The sequence below is a fragment of the Leopardus geoffroyi genome, chromosome E3 (genome assembly GCF_018350155.1).
Source record: "Leopardus geoffroyi isolate Oge1 chromosome E3, O.geoffroyi_Oge1_pat1.0, whole genome shotgun sequence".
Classification (NCBI taxonomy): Eukaryota; Metazoa; Chordata; class Mammalia; order Carnivora; family Felidae; genus Leopardus; species Leopardus geoffroyi.
The window spans coordinates 8322542-8340228 of NC_059340.1; positions in this window are offsets into that span (position 1 = coordinate 8322542).

The window sequence follows — 17687 nt, forward strand, 5'->3', positions numbered from 1 at the left end:
ACAAGTCAAGAGTTTTTTTGGTACGTTCACAGGGTTGCGCAGCTGTTGCCACAATCGATTTTTTACGACATGTCCTTCGCCCCCCGAAAGAAACCCTGTACTTTTCGGTCGCCTTCCCAGGGCCCCCGGCAACCACTAATCTGCTTTCTGTCGCTGTGGATTTGCCGATCCTGGGCATTCCGCAGGTGCAAACGATACGCTACGCGCTGCCCTCGCCCGGCACAGCGTTTTGAGGTCCCTCCACGCCGTAACGTGTACCGGCAAGCCCTTCCTTTTCCTGGCTGCATAATATCCCATTGTGATGCGCCTGCCATATTTTGTTCCTCCCTTCATCCACGGACGGACGTTTGGGTCGTTTCTGCTTTCTAGTTGTTGTGAACGGTGCTGCGAGGGACACGGGTGGACCAGCTTTTGTGTGGGCGTGTGTTTCTGCGTCCCTTGGGTGCTTCTGTCTTTTTGAAGAGAAGACTAACCTGAGGGCGGGGGAGAGGATCAGACAGGAAAGATCACAGAGGGCGGGGTGGTCTCGGCAGGCTTCCTGGAGAAGGCAGCACGGCCCTTGGGCTTGAAGGGCAGATAGGAAGGGGAGACACAAAGGGGCTGGGAGAGGCATTCCCTGGTGGGAGAAGCAGGTGAGCAGAGGTATGGAGAGGAGGCCACGAGGGCCCCATCCTGCTACCTTGGCATCTTTTGAAGTAGCCTCCAGAACTCTGGGAGGTGGGAGGTGGGAGGCCCCCGAGACATCAGTACCTCCTGGGAACTTGTTAGAAATGCACGTTCTTGGGCCCCACCCCGGCCCGCCGAATCGGATGTGCTAGCGATGGGCCCAGCATCCTGCATTTACTGAGCCCTCCGGGCGATGTTCTCTCGGTGTGAGATGCACCAGGGCCGTAGATGCTGCAGATGCTGAGGCAGACACCCAGCTGGGAAGAGTGTGAAGGGAAAGAGGAGAAAGAGAACGAGGAACCCAGTACTCGAGCTCCTGTCCGAATAGCTCCCAAACCCTACCCCTGCCCTCCCCCGGGTCCTGCCGGGCTTCCGTGTCTAACCTGAAGCGTCTAGTCTTCCCAAGTGCCCTTCTTGTGATATTGTCAGACCCAGAGAACAGCTAATCGGTAAACTGGGTTCTGGGCCAGCCCTCCTGTCTACCCAGACCTTGGGCTACCCCCTCCAGACATTCCGGCGGCAGCCGGCAGGTCAGATCTGGGTCTGAGCAGAAGCCAGGCAGAGGGCTGGGGAGGCGGGAAGCCTCTAGAAGGAAGTAGCTGAATGGCTTGGTGATCTCCATACTGGCAGGAGCAGGGGTGCTTCGGGCTGCTGTCCCCTCCCCCAGCACCTATGTAGCCAACCTTCCCCTCTCGCTCCCTTTGGTCCCTGCACGCCCTGCCCCAGCTCTCAGACCCCGCAGCTCAGCTCGGGAACGGTGTTCATTCATTCAGGATGCACCCCGGGTCACTGGGGACCTGGCGGTGCATCCTGGGCCCAGCACAGAACAAGGCCAGGCTCCAGCACGAGCACGGCCCGGGGGTCATTCCCTGCATGAGTAACAGCACGCTGGTGGGCACACAGGAGAGGCAACACCCATCTTTGGGGGCCAGAGGGGGCTTCCTGCAAGAAATAATGTGCCCTCAGAGGACTGGAAGACAAGCAGAGCTTGGCCAAAAAGAGGAGGAGAGAGGCGCCTGGGGGGCTCAGTCAGTTTGAGCGCCTGACTTTAGCTCAGGTCATGATCTCACGGTTCGTGAGTTCGAGCCCCGCGTCGGGCTCTGTGCTGCCAGCTCGGAGCCTGGAGCCTGCTTCGGATTCTGTCTCTGCCTCTGCCTTGCTCATGCTCTGTCCCTCTCTCTCTCAAAAACAAACAAATAAATAATAAATAAATAAATAAGTAGATAGATAAATAGATAAATAAAAAAGAGGAGGAGAGAGAGAATTCTCAGTCCAGAGATGAAAACTTCTGGCACCTTCTGTACCAGCACATGGCCCGGTGCTGCTGGAGGGGGCACGGACGGCGACCGAGAGGTGGGCTGGGTGGTTGGTGGGTCCTGACGAGCCGAGCCCTGGAGATAGCCCAGCGCACGGTAGGAAAAACAGTCACTGTCCCGAAGGTGATGAGAAGCCCCGGAGGTCTTTAGGCTGGAGCCGGAGTGGTTAGATGTGCCTTTTTAAAAGATCATGCTCACTCCAACGTGGGGAAGGAGCCGGGGGGAGGCGGCCTAGGCCGGAAGAGAGGCTGGCGTTGAACTACGGGGGACATCACAGCAATTGCTGGGTGTTCACCAAAGCCGCTTCCTCGTCTCCCGGGGCACGTGACTAAGTTTTCCAGTGCTCCTGGCAACGAGGTATAGTCTTGCGGCTGCGTTCTGGCCCGATCCACGTGACGGGCGGTGATGGGCACGCCTCCAGGCCCTGTCCATCCACATCCCCCGCGCGCGGTTCTCTGCGCTCTCCCTCTTTCTGCCAGCTGAAGGTCGACACCCAGGCTGACCTTGGAAGCCTCCGGTGGAAGACGGAGGGGCTGCCGTGATCCCGTGAATGAGGTGTCGGACGCAGGGCACGCGGAAGGAATGACAGCTTGGAGCCGTTTCCCTGGGGGAAACGTCCAGCCTGTCGGTGAAGGAAACCGGCCAGGAAGAAGGAAGTCTCAGAAATAAGCCACGGCAGGGGTTTACTCATTACAGCAGCTCACTGACCACCCTGACGAGTACAGGAAGGAAATGGAGCAGTGCAGCTGTGATAACAACCAGAAACGTGACACGGGCTTAGGAATTGGGTGGCAGATGATAAGGAACTAGGCTTATCTGGTTGGGGGGCTGGGGAGCCCCACGAAACCATGATGGAACTCTGGGTCTGGGTAATACCTTATAGGTTGGGTCTGCGGTAACCCCTGTTATCAGAACGCGTGCCCTGTGCCCTCTGAGCCTGTATGTAGCTTTAGGGAAAGTGGCTGGAAAGAGGCAGCATGACCTGCGTATGCCACGAATAAGACGTGGCAAGAAAGAGATGAGCTCAGGGGCGCCTGGGTGGCTCAGTCGGTTAAGCGACCGACTTCGGCTCAGGTCATGATCTCGCGGTCCGTGAGTTCGAGCCCCGCGTCGGGCTCTGTGCTGACAGCTCAGAGCCTGGAGCCTGTTTCGGATTCTGTGTCTCCCTCTCTCTGACCACCCCCCCCCCCCCGCCGCCCCATTCATGCTCTGTCTCTCTCTGTCTCAAAAATAAATAAACGTTAAAAAAAAAAAAATTAAAAAAAAAAAAAAGAAAGAGATGAGCTCAGGAGAGACTGAACCAGTTTGCAAACAAACAGAATGGAAGCGAGAGAATCCAGAAATGTGGGGCTTTTGGGGGTTTGAAAAACCAACTATTTCTGGCTTTTCACTTTACGTGTGTCAATAAAATTTACCCTGAAAAAAAAAAAATGCCGCCAAGGAAGATGACCTAATTCAGGGGTTAGAAAATCATTTTAACAAAAACTCCAATTCACAGTGCCAGGGGATTCGATAAGAAAACCAAAAAGAGTTGGAAGGAATTTAAAATGTTTTTGCAGGGTGCCTGGGTGGCTCGGTCGCTCAGGTGTCTGACTTTGGCTCAGGTCACGATCTCGCAGTTTGTGAGTTCAAGCCCCGCATCGGGCTCTGCGCTGAGAGCTCAGACCCTGGAGCCTGCTTCTGATTCTGTATCTCCTTCTCTCTCTGCCCCTCCCCCCCTTCAAAAATAAAGAAACATCCAAAAAAATCTTCAATGTGTTTGGCAGAATTTTTATTTTTTATTTTATTTTTAAGTTTACTTACTTATTTTGAGAGAGAGAGAAAGAACCAGCAGGGGAGGGGCAGAGAGAGAGGAGGACAGAGGATCTGAAGTGGGCTCCACGCTGACAGCAGAGAGCCCGATGCGGGGCTCAAACTCATGAACCGTGAGACCACGACCCAAACCAGAGCTGGACGCTCAACCGACGGAGCCACCCAGGTGCCCCTGTGTTTGCTAGACTTTTTGAAATCTCATAAAAGTTACTGATAAGAAAGTAGGGGAAAAGAGAGACAGAAGATAAAAGGAAAGATGGGATGAAGGGGAATCAATGGCTGACACTGGGAACTCTAGAAGGAGAACTCAGAATACAAAGGGAATAAATTATCAAAGACATACCGAAGAGAAGTTTCCGGAACAGAGAGGCCACAAGGCTTCGGACTGAGCATCCAGCACAGTGAAGGAATCTAAAGAAAAGACACAGAGGCCCATCATGGAGACACCTCAGCAGACACACCCATGGTAAACAGACGGCGCTAAACATTTCTGGCGGGCAGAAGTGGAAGTCACCTACAGAGAAACTATCGGCCAACCGGCCACACCAGTCTCTTTCGCAGCACCGTCTACCAGAAGATAATAGAGCACTGCCTTCTATTTTCTGAGGGGAAGTGATTTTTAACCTAAAATTCTAGACCCAGTCAAACCAGCACTCAAACCAGAGGACCAGATTGTATTTTATGGGACATGCAAAGTCTCAGCTAGCCCATCGCTTATCCACTCTCCCTCCCCTCGCTCCCCCCCCCCCAAGAGGAAAAAAGTAAGTAAACTGAGAAAGAGGATGAAATGGATGGAAGTTCCAGCCCAAGGGCACACTGAAGGAAAGTTCTAGACTGGCAGTGTCCTGATCAGCAAAGAGGATGGGCACTATTTACATAATCATAACAGGGGAAGCGCTTTATTTATTTTCGGCTTCCATAGTCAGCCTATAACAGAGCAGAGAAGACTTAATTCAGGCTAAGGAATGCACATATTTTCTGGGGCGCCTGGGTGGTTTGGCCGGTTAAGTATCTGACTCTTGATTTCAGCTCAGGTCATGGTTCGTGGGACTGAGCCCTATCTCGGGCTCCACAGTATTGTGGAGCCTGCTTGGGATTCTCTGTGTCCCTCTCTCTCTGCCCCTCTCCTGCTGGTGCATTCTCTCTCTCTCTCTCTCTCTCTCTCTCAAAAATAAATAAACATTTAAAATGCACATGTTTTCAAACGTGAGGGTGGAAACAGACACAAGACGGCTGTAGGGAGACCAGAGGGGGGAAGAGAGCCAGCATTAATGGGAGAAAGGTCCATAGCCTTATCGTATGCAGCAGGCTGTCAATAATTGTGGAAACAAAGTCTGAAGATAAATAATAACTATAAATGGGGGCATAGCTAACTGGAAGGAGAGGCGGGGCTGAAAGGGGGAGAAATAAGTTAGATCTTCAGGTCTCCGAGCAAGAGGTCACGGGATACCTACAACTGATAAATCCCAGCGTAGGAGACACGTCCTCCTCATCGGGGGCTCGGCATCGCGGCGCCTCTCCCTTGTTTGGGGAACCCTCCTCCACCCACAGAAAGGGGGAAAGGCCAAATCCTCCTTCCCAGCCCTTCCTTGCAGCCAGGCTCAGGTTCGGCTGCCGGCCTGGCTCGGCCGATCAGATGCGCTCGGCTGGACTGTGATTCCAAAGTCACGAGACCGAGGAGATGCCATCCGGATTCCACCCTGGAGAAGCCAGAGCCGGCTGGGGGCGGCCACCCCGGCTTCTAGAAGCGGCAGGGAGCACAGAGCAACGTCCGGCGTCCGGGGTGCTGGATACACGGTCTGCAGCACCCAGGGCCCGGAGCGGTCTTCACTGGGCCAACGCCGAGGCGTGAATCGGGGGTTCTCCCCACCCCCCCGGATCTCCAGTCTCCTATTGGTGGGACCTCCCAGTAAGCTGCTAATGAGTGCTCTATTTAAATTACCCAGAGCTGGTTTCTATCGCCTCCAACTCAAAATGCCGATGGATAAGAGCAGTAGGAGCTTATTCTTAGAGATCAGAAGGTAATCTCCAGGTAGAAGTAAGGAGGAAGTGGTTACACATACAGGGTAACTGAGGATTGGGGGGCTGGGCGGGGGTGGGGGGTAGGACTTGCTGCTTTTCCTCATCTAAGCCTCTCTATGTGATCTTTTTCTTCATGTGCATTCATTCATCTGATGACAATTTAATTTATATATCTATGTATTTGTGTGTGTGTGTGTGTGTGTGAGAGAGAGAGAGAGAGAGAGAGAGAGGGAGACAGAGGTACAGAGGTTCCAAAGCAGGCTCCAGGTTCCGCGCTGACGGCAGAGAGACTGGGCTTGAACCCATGAATCCGTGACCCATGAGATCGTGACCTGAGGCAAACTCAGACACCTAACCTACTGAGCCACCCAGGCACCTATATATATTTTTTCTTCTCCTTCTTCTCCTTCTCCTTCTCCTTGTCCTTCTTCCTCTTCTTTTTAATTTTCAGGATCAAGTTCTAGTTGATGATAAGTCTCAGGTTGTGACGGTTGAGCGGGACGTGGCTGAGTGGTACGGACAGGAAGTGCCGGCAGGAACGTGGCATAGGTGACCCACCGGGCACACAGGCCACCAGGCTGGTGGCATGAGAGAAAGTCTGAGTGGGGGCCTGATGTCTTCCCTGAATGAGAGGTGAGACCAGGCTCTGTACTTGGCCCACTGCCCAAGCTCATCCCCCCGGCCACCTGCTGGTCCGTCCTGCCTCATGCCCATACCCGCCCAAATCCTGAGAGAAGTCCGTAAGCACCCCCCGCCTGGCCCTCACAACGTCCCACACCGTTATGTGCACAGGAAGGAGTGGCTTTACTTATCAGACAGCCCAGCAGTGATGTAGGGAAGGAATAGAGAAACTAAATACATTTTCCCAGAAGCAGAGGATTTTGCACGGGAGGAGGGAGGACAGCGCTACCGTTGTCAAACATCTGCAGCATATCCAAGGAGGAGAGGTAGACTGGCTGTGGTCGGGGACCCCAGTTGCTGAGCCATCGGCAACAGGTGGATGCCAAAGGCAGTTGGACTTGGGTTCCAATAAGTCCACTTGAAGGAGTGAGTTCCCCATCACAGGAGGTATGTAAGTAGAGGCCACACATCTACCCAGGAAGCTCATACCCATGCATGGGATGGGCATCTCCTCCAGTGCCAAAACTCTAAGAAAGGGACCAGAAGGAGAAGAAGGAGGAGGAGGAGGAGGAGGAGGAAGAGGAGGAGGAGAGCAGGGGGAGGGTGGGGAGAGCGAAACAGGCCCAAGGCAAGAGAGGAGATGTCACAATAGCAGCTGACAAAACAGCAGCTCAAGATGGAAACATGCCTTTATTTGTGAGGAATTTGTTTCAGCAAATGAGAGACAGTGATGATGCTCAGGCTGTCTCCTGAAATGAGTACCATCTGGGGGAAAAAAAAGTCTAAATTCAACAGGACTGATTTTTTTTTTTTTTTTTTTCCACTAATGAGCTAAAGCCAAGTTTTGTGCCTGTCCTGCTGCATCTTTCCAGAAAGAAGCTCTTCAGTCCCGCGAGAGGGGCCACCTTTCCGGCCAGATAAAGGAGAAGTTCCAGGTCAGAGGCTCTTTGTAAAACAATGTTTATTGTGAAATACATTGTTCCAAAGTTCACGTTCATTATCCCCTTGCTTTTCCCTTTAAAACCACCCACATCTGTATCCCTAAGTGATGTGTTGTTCCCTTTGCCTCTCTGTGACCTTAAGATAAATGGAGACCATCCTGGATACACTCTTCTATGACTTTCTTCTTTTGCTAAATACCCTTTGGAGGTTGATTTACATTGATGCGTGTGGCTGTATTTAATTTTTTATTCTCAATAGCATTCTACCCCATGAACATGGATTATTATTTTTTTATTAACCGTGGATTGAGAAGTCTTTCTGCTTAAATTTCCAAATGTATACTGTCTTTCGAGTTATCTATTTCCCATTGATTTCGAAATTAACTTCACTGTGGTCCTAAAATACAGTCTTATGGAACACATCCTTTGAAAGTTGTTGAAGCTAGCTTTATGAACGAATGTGGTCATTTCTCATAAGTGTATGTGTGCCCTTGGGAAAAAAAAAAATATTCTCCCATCGTTGGGTACAATGTTCTCTGTATGGCTGCTTTGATTAAGTTTGTGATATGTACTATTAAATCTTTTAAGTGTTTTCTTATTTTTATCCACTTGATTTATAAGTTATTGCAACCATTAAGTTTAACTGTTCCATTATAATATTGGACTTTCATATCTCCTTTTATATCTGTCAATTCTTGCTTTAAATACCTTAGGCTATGAGGGGCTCCTGGGTGGCTCAATCGGTTAAGCATCCAACTTTGGCTCAGGTCATGATCTCACGGTTCATGTGTTCGGAGCCCCGTGTCAGGCTCTGCGCTGACATCTCAGAGCCTGGAGCCTGCCTCCCATTCTGTGTTTTCCTCTCTCTCTGCCCTCCCCCGCTGCGCGCTCTCTCTCTCCCCCTCCCCCGTCTGAAAAATAAATAACCATTTAAAAAAATTTAAATATCTTAGGCTGTGTGATTAAGGTATAAAATATTCAAATTGTCTATCTTCCTATTGAATTAATTCTTTTCTATTTCCCATTGACCTTCTTTATCTCTGATAATGCTTTTGGCCTGAATTACAGTCTGTTTTTTTCTTTCTTTCAGACATTAATATAGTTATCCTATTTTTCTTTTCTTATTTTTTTCATTTTCCTAGAACATATCTTTTTTCCTTTGATTTTCCATCTTTCCATATCCTTAATGTTTTTCTGTGTGTGTGTATGTGTGTGTGTATATATCCCTTGTAAATAGTATATTGTTGGATTCTCATTTAATGTTCTTTGACAGTCTTTGCCTTTTAACTAGAGAGTTTAGCTCATTTATATTTTAGTGATCGGTGATCAGTTTGGAAGGTTCTATCTTTTTACTTTTTATTTATTACTTATTTTTTAAATTTTTAATAGATTTTGTTTAAAGTTTATTTATTTTGAAAGAGAGAGAGAGAGAGAAAGAGCGAGCAGGGGAGGAGCAGAGAGAGAGAGAGGGAGAGAGAGAATCCCAAGCAGCTTCTGCACTGTCAGCACAGAGCCTGATGCGGGGCTCAAATTCATAAACCACGAGATCATGACCTGAACCAAAATCAAGAGTCAGATGCTTAACTGACTGAGCCACCCAGGCTTCCCTTTATTTATTTTTTAAATGCTTGTTTATTTTGAAAGAGAGAGAATCGAGAGAAAGAATGGAGGAGGGGCAGAGAGAGAGGGAGAGAGAGAGAGAGAGAGAGAGAGAGAATCCCAAGCAGACCCCGTCTCACAAACCATTGAAGTCATGACCTGAGCTGAGGTCAAGAGTCAGATGCTTAACTGACTAAGCCACCCAGGAGCCCCTTATTTTTTTATTTTTATTTAAAAAAAAATTTTTTTTAAAAGATTAAATGAAGCCCAGAAGGGTTAAGTGGCTCGCGTGGGGCTGCCCCATTAGCAGGTGCCAACCTTGGGATTCAAACCCGTGCCATTGGCCCCAGGGTCAGAGCGTGCACTAGGCTGAATGGCCCCTGCCCTCTCCAGCCTCTGGGGATCTCCATCGGAGAGCTGAAACAAGAAGACAGGGCGTGGCCTCGTTCAACCTCCGCAGGGGACATGCGCTTTGGGCAAATAGAAATTGTCACCACCCTGCAGAGATTCATGATAACAGTGAAAGCACCATGAGCTTCGTGAGCTTCGATGGCACATTTGGATTACAGATAAACTTTAGTGAGCGGGTGAATTCACAAACCCAGCATCCGCAAAAACGCAGCTGGACTGTATTCTCTGCCACACAATCGACTCAATAATTATTTGCCCAGTTCTTTATAAGTGCATTTCTGGGGGTGGCCATGCTTGGGCCAAATGGCTGATGTGTGCGTGCTTCAGAATATTCATGTACATAATAGAATAATACCGGTTCAGAAGACCTCATGGGATCACGTCCAAGGGCTCAGCAAATAATGAAGGGGTTACTTCTTGTATCCTTATATTGGCACTGAACCCACACATGCAGTCCCTGCCGGGCCCCAGGCACCATTTCCAGTTAATCTCACAGAATTAAAGTTTATGTAGGGGCACCTGGGTGGCTCAGTTAGTTAAGTGTCCGACTCTGGCTCAGGTCACCATCTCTCGGTTTGTGAGTTCGAGCCCCGCGTCGGGCTCTGTGCTGACAGCTCAGAGCCTGGAGCCTGCTTCGGATTGTGCCTCCCTCTCTCTCTCTGCCCCTCCCCAACTCGTGCTGTCTCTCTCTGTCTTTCAAAAATAAATACATGTTTCAAAAAATGTATTAAAAAAAGACGAAAGTTCGCGTAGCCAGAAAATGTCCTAGAAACTGTCTGACCTCATTCCACTTCTCTTGTTGGCCATTTAATAAACCTTGATTGCACCCTGGCTGTGAGTCCAACGCAGAGGGCTGCTTGACAACGGGAACGCTAGAGCTAACTCAAGAGATAATCAAGAGTCAGATCCAGACCTCAAAACATCGTCCAAAGGAAAGACCCGGCCACAGAAACCAAGAGAGTCATCCGTCCGCCCCAGTTACCCAGGAGGAGCTGAAAAAGCCGTGTGTGCACCCAGACAGCACCGAGGCCCTCAGGGAGAGCCTGTCCGCCCCGCTGAGGAGCCGCCAGCGAAGGCGAGGAGGGTGCAGGGTCCCAGAGGACAAGCTGAGAACGCGCTTCTGGAGGACAGAGGTCAGTTGTGCCAAAAGCCACTGGGAAGTCCCGGATGATGTAGACTGGGAACCAGGCACGCCATCTCTTGTCATCCCTCCGGACGTGGCTTCAGCGGAGCAAGCATCTGGCTGGGGGCCGCGTGGGGAGGAGGCCCCAGAGGCAAGGTTGAAATGCCAGTGGTTGCCTCCAAGCTGAGAGAGCTCCTCTCCTGACACCCCGGCAGGCTCTGGGCAGGAGCCCCGTGCGCTTTGTCAAATGGCTCTGAGCTGGTCCGTCACAGGGAGCACTTCCTGACCAGTCACTGCCGACGAGCCCGGTTCTAAGGGCTTGGCCCGTGTGGGCTCATGCTCCTCACTGGAGTTCCAGAACATTCCACAAGGTGACGCTGGGCGGGGTGTTGACATTGCCTTTTTTGAAAGAGAGTCTCAGAGTCCCGCCTCACACCCATTTCACAGCTGAGGAAACTGAGGCACGCAAGCGTCATAACTCGTGCGGTGAGTTTCATCACGCAGTATGAGTCCCCCACAGAGCTGGACCCAGGCAGTCTGGCTGCAGAGCCTGCCCTCGTTACCCCAAGTCTCAGCCACGGAGCGCTCTTCAGTTTGTCCTTCCTGGGTCAAAATCTTCAGGAATTCAGCTGCTGCCCTGCCCAGTCCATTCCTTAAGGCCTCGCTCCGGCCACCATCTGAACCGTCCCAGGACTGCATAGGGAAGGGGAAGGCGATGGAGACAGAGAAGAAATTGCGTTTGCCTGAACCGATCCTAGGGGCTGTTTGCGAAAGGGGACCCGCCCCCTCCCCAACCCTGGCATTGAGGGAGCACTCTGCTGGGTTCATTCACCTTCCTCCTAAGAATGCATTTGAAGCAAGGGTTGCTAAGGCAGGAGACAAGCCAAACATTTGAAAACCAAAGGCCTCAAATTCACTGGTTTTGAAACTTGAACCTGATGAGAATCTCCTCGTTAACCTGCCCATGGACGGGACCCGGGGACCGGCTGTATAAGAGGCCCAGGAGGTTCTGGGGAGGTTGGCGGTGGACCCAAGTGTTGAGAACAGCCTCCTTCCCAGCAGCCTTGTAGCTGGCGGTCCCTCGGTTCTGCTGGGCTCCCCATCCTGGCCCTGCCGGGAAACCCCCCTATCTGGTCCGGTCATCGGTCCACACCCAGGCCTTGGAGTCCTGGGGTGTCGGCTGCCCCCTAGGAACACACACACCGCCACCATCGCCAGCTCTGGCCAGCCTGGCCCCGAGCTCTGTGCAAATGCTTCTCATTAGCAACTAGAAAGCCTGGGGAAGGAGGTGGGGGGGGCGGCCCCACCAGCTCCCGGGCCTAGCAGGGGCTGACAGAGGCTGTAACGGCAGCCAACCCACAGCCAACCCCAACTGCCTTCCAGCAATCCGTCATTATCCCTTCCCTGGCCCGGTAATTCCATTGTTAATTAAAATCCTGCAGCCTTTAATAACACGGCTCATAATTGCTGTTTTCACCAGCCCCGGATTGGCTGTGCAGGCTTTGGGGGGACCCGGGGCTTAGTTTCTCGGGCTTGGCTTTGACGACGCTCTCTGGTTATAAATTCCCCCACTCGCCCTCAGCCCGGAGTCCCCCGTGGGCCTCACGGTGGGGCGGCCCCAGTGTCCCCCACCCTGGGGGCCGCCCCAGCACCTCCTCGACGTCACCAAGGAAGGAGAGGGGCTCTCCACCCCCGGAGATGGGACCCCAAGGACCCTCAGCAACACAGCCCCGACAGAGGCGGGCTCCCCCACACACAGCTGGCCCGTGGAGGCTCTGACCCTGTCCGCGCGTGGCCATGCTCTGGCATATCCACATCCTTCCCCTCCGCCCCCACCTGCCCACACGCACCCCAGCCCCTGCTGCTCTCCCTCGGCCACCCAAAGGCTCCTGAAAGTCCGAGGGATTATCCCCCAACGGCCGGCCGGGAAGGTGACTGCATGGCCCTCTCTGAGGCGAGCCCCACCCCTGCCCTCGGGCTGGACCCCGTACTGGGGCAGCCTGTGCCCCTGAGAGCCGAGTGTGGGGCTCTGGAGGCCCAGCGGCGGCCCTGAGGTTGGCTGAGGTCTGGCTGCAAGGCCAGTTCTCCTCTGAGCCCCGCTGCTGCCCTTCCCTCTTAGGTACTGATCCAGGGAGCAACCCCATTAACCTTCCGGCACAAAGTCTCCAGCCCGAGTCCGCTTTCTGGGGACCTGACCTTCTAGAGTCACCCGTCGCTTTGGAATCCCAGGTCCTGCTCCCTTCCCTCCGCCCGCCCCCCACTCACTCCAGGGGCCCCCGACCCTCCCCACCACTGCCCGCTCCCCAAGCTCATGACTCAGCTCATGCTCCTTGTTCTCTGCTCCTTCCGAATGGAGAACACAGTCCACTCAAGCTATAAATAACCTCAGGTGCCCGCCCCCCACCCCCTGCCGAAAGTCACTGGAGGCCAAGGACTCCTTCCGTGTCCTTCAGGCCTGTGAGGTCGGCCGCGTCAAGCCCATTTCGTGCGCTCAGATCATAGCTGCTTCCGCCGGCCTCCTAAAAGTCCCCTCCCCAACCCGGTGCACTCGCTGCTGGCCCCTTTGTGAGAAAATCAGTCCCTCAAATCCCCAGCCCTCAGCGATGCCTCGGTGGGAGACTCACGTCCACAGAGGACCGCTTTCACTCATTATTCCGTCATTCGCTCACTCGCTCAGTCAACAAACGCGTTTGGAGCACCTGTCTTGTACCAGGCACTGTGTTAGGTCTGGGGACACCTTGGAGGAGAAGATGTACAAAGTCCCTCCCCTCACGGAACTAAAATTCTACAGAGGGAGGCACGAAATAAGCAAGATACGTTAAGTAACGTAAAAATATAACAGGCTGGGGTGCCTGGGTGGCTCAGTCGGTTGAACGTCTGACTTTGACTCGGATCATGATCTCACAGTTTGTCTTGTTCGAAGCTGGGGCCAAGAGAGGGGGCCTCTCCATGGGCAGCAGGGTCACAGATCCCTCCCGGCTTTGTGTCTCTCTGCCCCATTCTTCAAGTACCCAGTTCCCCGAGCTCTCCCCGCCCCCGTATGGAGGCCACCTTGAGCACCGGCAGGAGGCAGTGTGGAGCAGAGAGGAACAAGGGCTCTGGGGTCAGGCTGACCTGGGATCGCTCCTAACACTGTGTCATTTTGGGTAAGTTACAGAGCCTCTCTGAGCCCCACTGGATTAGTTTTCTACAGCTGCTGTAGCAAGTGACCACAAATGTAGCAGCTTAAAACCATGCATATCGATTATCTTCTAGTTCTGGAGTTGGAGATCCGACGCAGGCTCACTGCGTTCTTCGGGGGGTCAGCATCGGCTGCTTCCCACTCCGGAGGCTCTGGGGAGAATCTTGTCCACTCACCTCTTCCTCCTCCTGCAGACTTTCTGCATCCCTTGGCCCATGGCCCTCCTGCATCTCCAAAGCCAGCAGGGTACCATCGCGGGCAATGTGCGGTCCCTCTGCACATGACCAGAATGTTGCTCAGGTCAAATGGGACACCCCTCACACGCTGACAATTCGGGCCTGCTGACCACACTTTTTGGGAGATGGTCAGAAACCAAGGGCAGAGGTGAGGTCTAAGAATGACTCAAGGCGAGGCAGGGCTGTCCAGAGGGAAGGGCAGAGAGACCCTCCTTCCATAGGCCCCCGCTTTCCCCATTCCTGCACGTGCTCTCGTTTGTGGAGAGGTCACCTCCGAGGAGCCTCTTCTTCCGACGTGGCCTTGGAAGTCACTCGGTCACGTCCGCGACATCTATTGGTGCACACAGGGCCAGCCCACATTCAAGGGGAGAGGGTTGTACAACAGCATGAACTCCAGGAGGCACGGCTCACTGTGGGGGCCATCTCTGAAGATTATATCTACCACGGGGGGGGGGGGGGTTCCTATGGCAGGAGCAGGGAGGGGGTACCAGGCCCAAGGCGGCCAGAGCAGGACAGCCCGACAGTTCCGTCTGGCTCAGAGTTGAGCCAGACTTCTTCAGAAATGTTGTCTCCGACTGATTTCACAACTATTCTCTGTTGCCTGCCCCCGTTATGACTCGGTGCCAGCCTGGCCCCACAGGGTGCCTAGAGTCACCAACTACCAGGAAAAGAAGCGTCTTTCCCAGTGGAGCAACGGTGTGAGATATTCCTGTCCTCACTACTCAATCCGGTCACTGATTAAATATCTATAATTTATCAACTCCAGCCCACTCCATGGTCCAACTAGTTTAGGAACGCCCTGGAATTTTTTCCTCAAGCACAGCCTCAAAATTATTTGACTCCCTCGCGGATTTACAGCCAGACCAGGGAAGCCATCCACTGTTGTGATGCTGATCGAGCTTTTAACTCTCCAGGTGCTGGTTTTCCCCTGTAAGAAAAGGGGTAATGAGAGGGCGACGAGGTTGACCAGATGTCTCCAAGAGACACCATTGTGACCAATGGGTTCCAACTATCTCTGCGGCCTTGAGCAAACCCCTACGCCTGCCAGGCTCCTCATAGCCCACCTGTAACATGGGAAGTCGAACAAGATGACTCTGTGGGTCTTTCCAGCACCATCTGGCTCCACTTCAGCATATGCAGGAATGTATCCATCCCGTTAGGATTGGGATTCGAGCCCGGCTGTTCAGCACAGATTGCTATGCTAGTCCCACATCCAAGGCCCCCGGAATTGCAAACCGTTACAAACCGGCCTGTGCAGCCTCCGAAACTGATCTACAATCCATTCACTGGCTCCCAGCTGCGGGTGAGTGATGGGCCAGGCTGGGCAGCATCGTGGGGTAAGGAGAAAAGATCGACATAAGAAGGCAGCCAGGCTGGGTAAAGATCCAGGCTCTTACTGGATTGTGGCTTTGCCCTTGAGAAAGTCCTTGATCTCGCCGAGCCTCGGTTTCTCCATCTGTAAAATGAAGGTTAGAATGCACACCTCCCAAGAAAGGCCCAAGGGTTCCAGAACGTATCTGAGAAAGCCTGATATAGAGTCTGTTAGTATTCAAACTGCACGCTGGAAAGCTGATTCTTGTCACCCGAGCAGAGCCTTCCCCGAGATAATTTAGGAGGTCTGGGCTCAGGAGCGCTCCCCCGGGCAGCGCCGTCCCCTCCCCTGTCGGCCGCAGGATGGATAGGCCCCGCAGCCTGGCTGGAAGGGCCATCCGTGCTTCCCTTTCCGAAGATGCCCTGGGCTGTCGCGCTTTCTGGCACGCCATGCTAAAAAATGACTCCAAAGAAAAGTAAGCAGACACTCCAGGCCATAAATATTTCAGAGCCGAATGAACGTCCTTTCCCCAGTCCCGACTTGCCATATATATTATTTATAAAACCATAACTTGAGTTGAAAGGTAGTCGTCGAAAGAATAGAGAGTCTCACTCAGATTCACTTGGTGATTGGAAAAACAATCTAGAAAGGGGGAAAATAGTGCTGGCTGGATGAGGTCACAGGAGGTCATCTGGTCCCTCCCCCTGGCTCCAGAGGGAGCGTGGCCAGAGTGACCGGATGGTACAGCCCAGAGAGGCCCTGCACACCGGCAGACTGCTGGGCTCACACAGCCTAGGGCCTCGAGGCCTTTTCAGGAAGTTTCCACGACATGACAAAAAAAGTCGACACGTTGGTAAAAATCTTTCGTTTCCCTTTATAACAGGGAGCAGGGCTTATGCTGAGAAGACAGGCCGAGGAGGGCTGCTAAGGGCTGTCGAGGAAGCAGAAAGAGGCCGGGTCCAGGAATCGAGGGACCTGCGCTCCAGTTCCGTCCTGCCCCTTCCCGGTCCTCACGTGATCAGACCCAGCATTTCCGTCCTGTAACAAATGCTCAGCGACCCCTCCTTCTCCCTCCAGAAATAAAGTTCATCGATAACATGACCTATTCACATACATAATTATAAAAATCAGGATAATAGTGCCCTAGCCTGTAACGCAAAGGAGAAACAAAAGGACAGTGATTTACAACCAAACGATGTTTTGTTTTCGATGCTTCGGCAGCCAGACACTAGGGAAGCAGGGGAACTGAGGCACCTGCTCATCTCCTCACCACGAATGTGACATTTCCAAGCGCGGGCTGGCGTCGTGACGCTGTATCTGACACTGAAATACCACGAGCAGCCTCGCGTTCAGGGATGTGTCTGGAAGAGTGGACACTCTCGGTAAAATCCCGTGACAAAACCAGAGACGATCTCTCCTCAACTGTCGCTCTGGTTGCAAGCATGGGAGACTCCTTTTGTGTTAAAATTGTGCAAACAAACAAAAAAGCAAACAAACAAAAAAAACCCTACCCCCAAACTGTGTGCTGATATGTAAAATGTGAAAAGCAGAGTCTGGTTCTAGGCTCCGATCGTTTCTAGAACGACTTTTTAATGTCTGTTTTATTTTTGAGAGAGAAAGATAGAGGACAAGCGGGAGAGGGGCAGAGAGAGAGAGAGGGAGACACAGGATCCGTAGCAGGCTCCCGGCTCCGAGCTGTCCGCACAGAGCCCCATGCGGGGCTTGAACCCACGAACCGTGAGATCATGACCTGAGCTGAAGTCAGACGCTCAACCAACGGAGCTACCCAGGCGTCCCTAGGCTCAGATCATTTTCAACAAGTTTTTCACCCACAGGAATGCCTGGAGGGACATTTGCAGTTTTCCCTGGGATGCAGTCACCATTTCTCACTGGGCACGTTAGAGACCCGCGCGCATCCCTGCCTGCCAAGCGCCAGTCGTCCCTCCCAGCATCGTGACCATCATAAGTACCACCCAAGGGACCCCACATCCGAAACACCCGCAGGGAGCCCCAGACGGGCTGCTCCCCAGGTCGTCCTGCACTGCTCTGACCATCTGATGCCACCCACAAACGGCTTGATGATGCTCACCTGAAGGCCGGGCTGGCCACACGGTGTCTGCTTCAGTTCCTGCCCCACGGTCACGCTGTGGGGGCAACGGTGGCCAGAAACCCTGCTTGAGTGGAGCCTGGAGCCAGAGCTTGAGTGGAGCCTGGATCCTTCCCCTCCCTGACTCCGCCCACTGGGGAAGTCAGGTGCCTGCCAGGCACCGAGGGAGCCCAGCACCCCACAGGCTGCGACTCCAAGGAGTCCAAATGGCAGTGCTCAGGAGCACCCTAGAGGGAGGAGCACCCTAGAGGGAGGAGCACCCTAGAGCCCCACCCAGGCTCGGGGCAGAGGACTGCTTCCTTGGGACCCCACAGCTCCCCAGGCCCCATGCCTGCCCCTG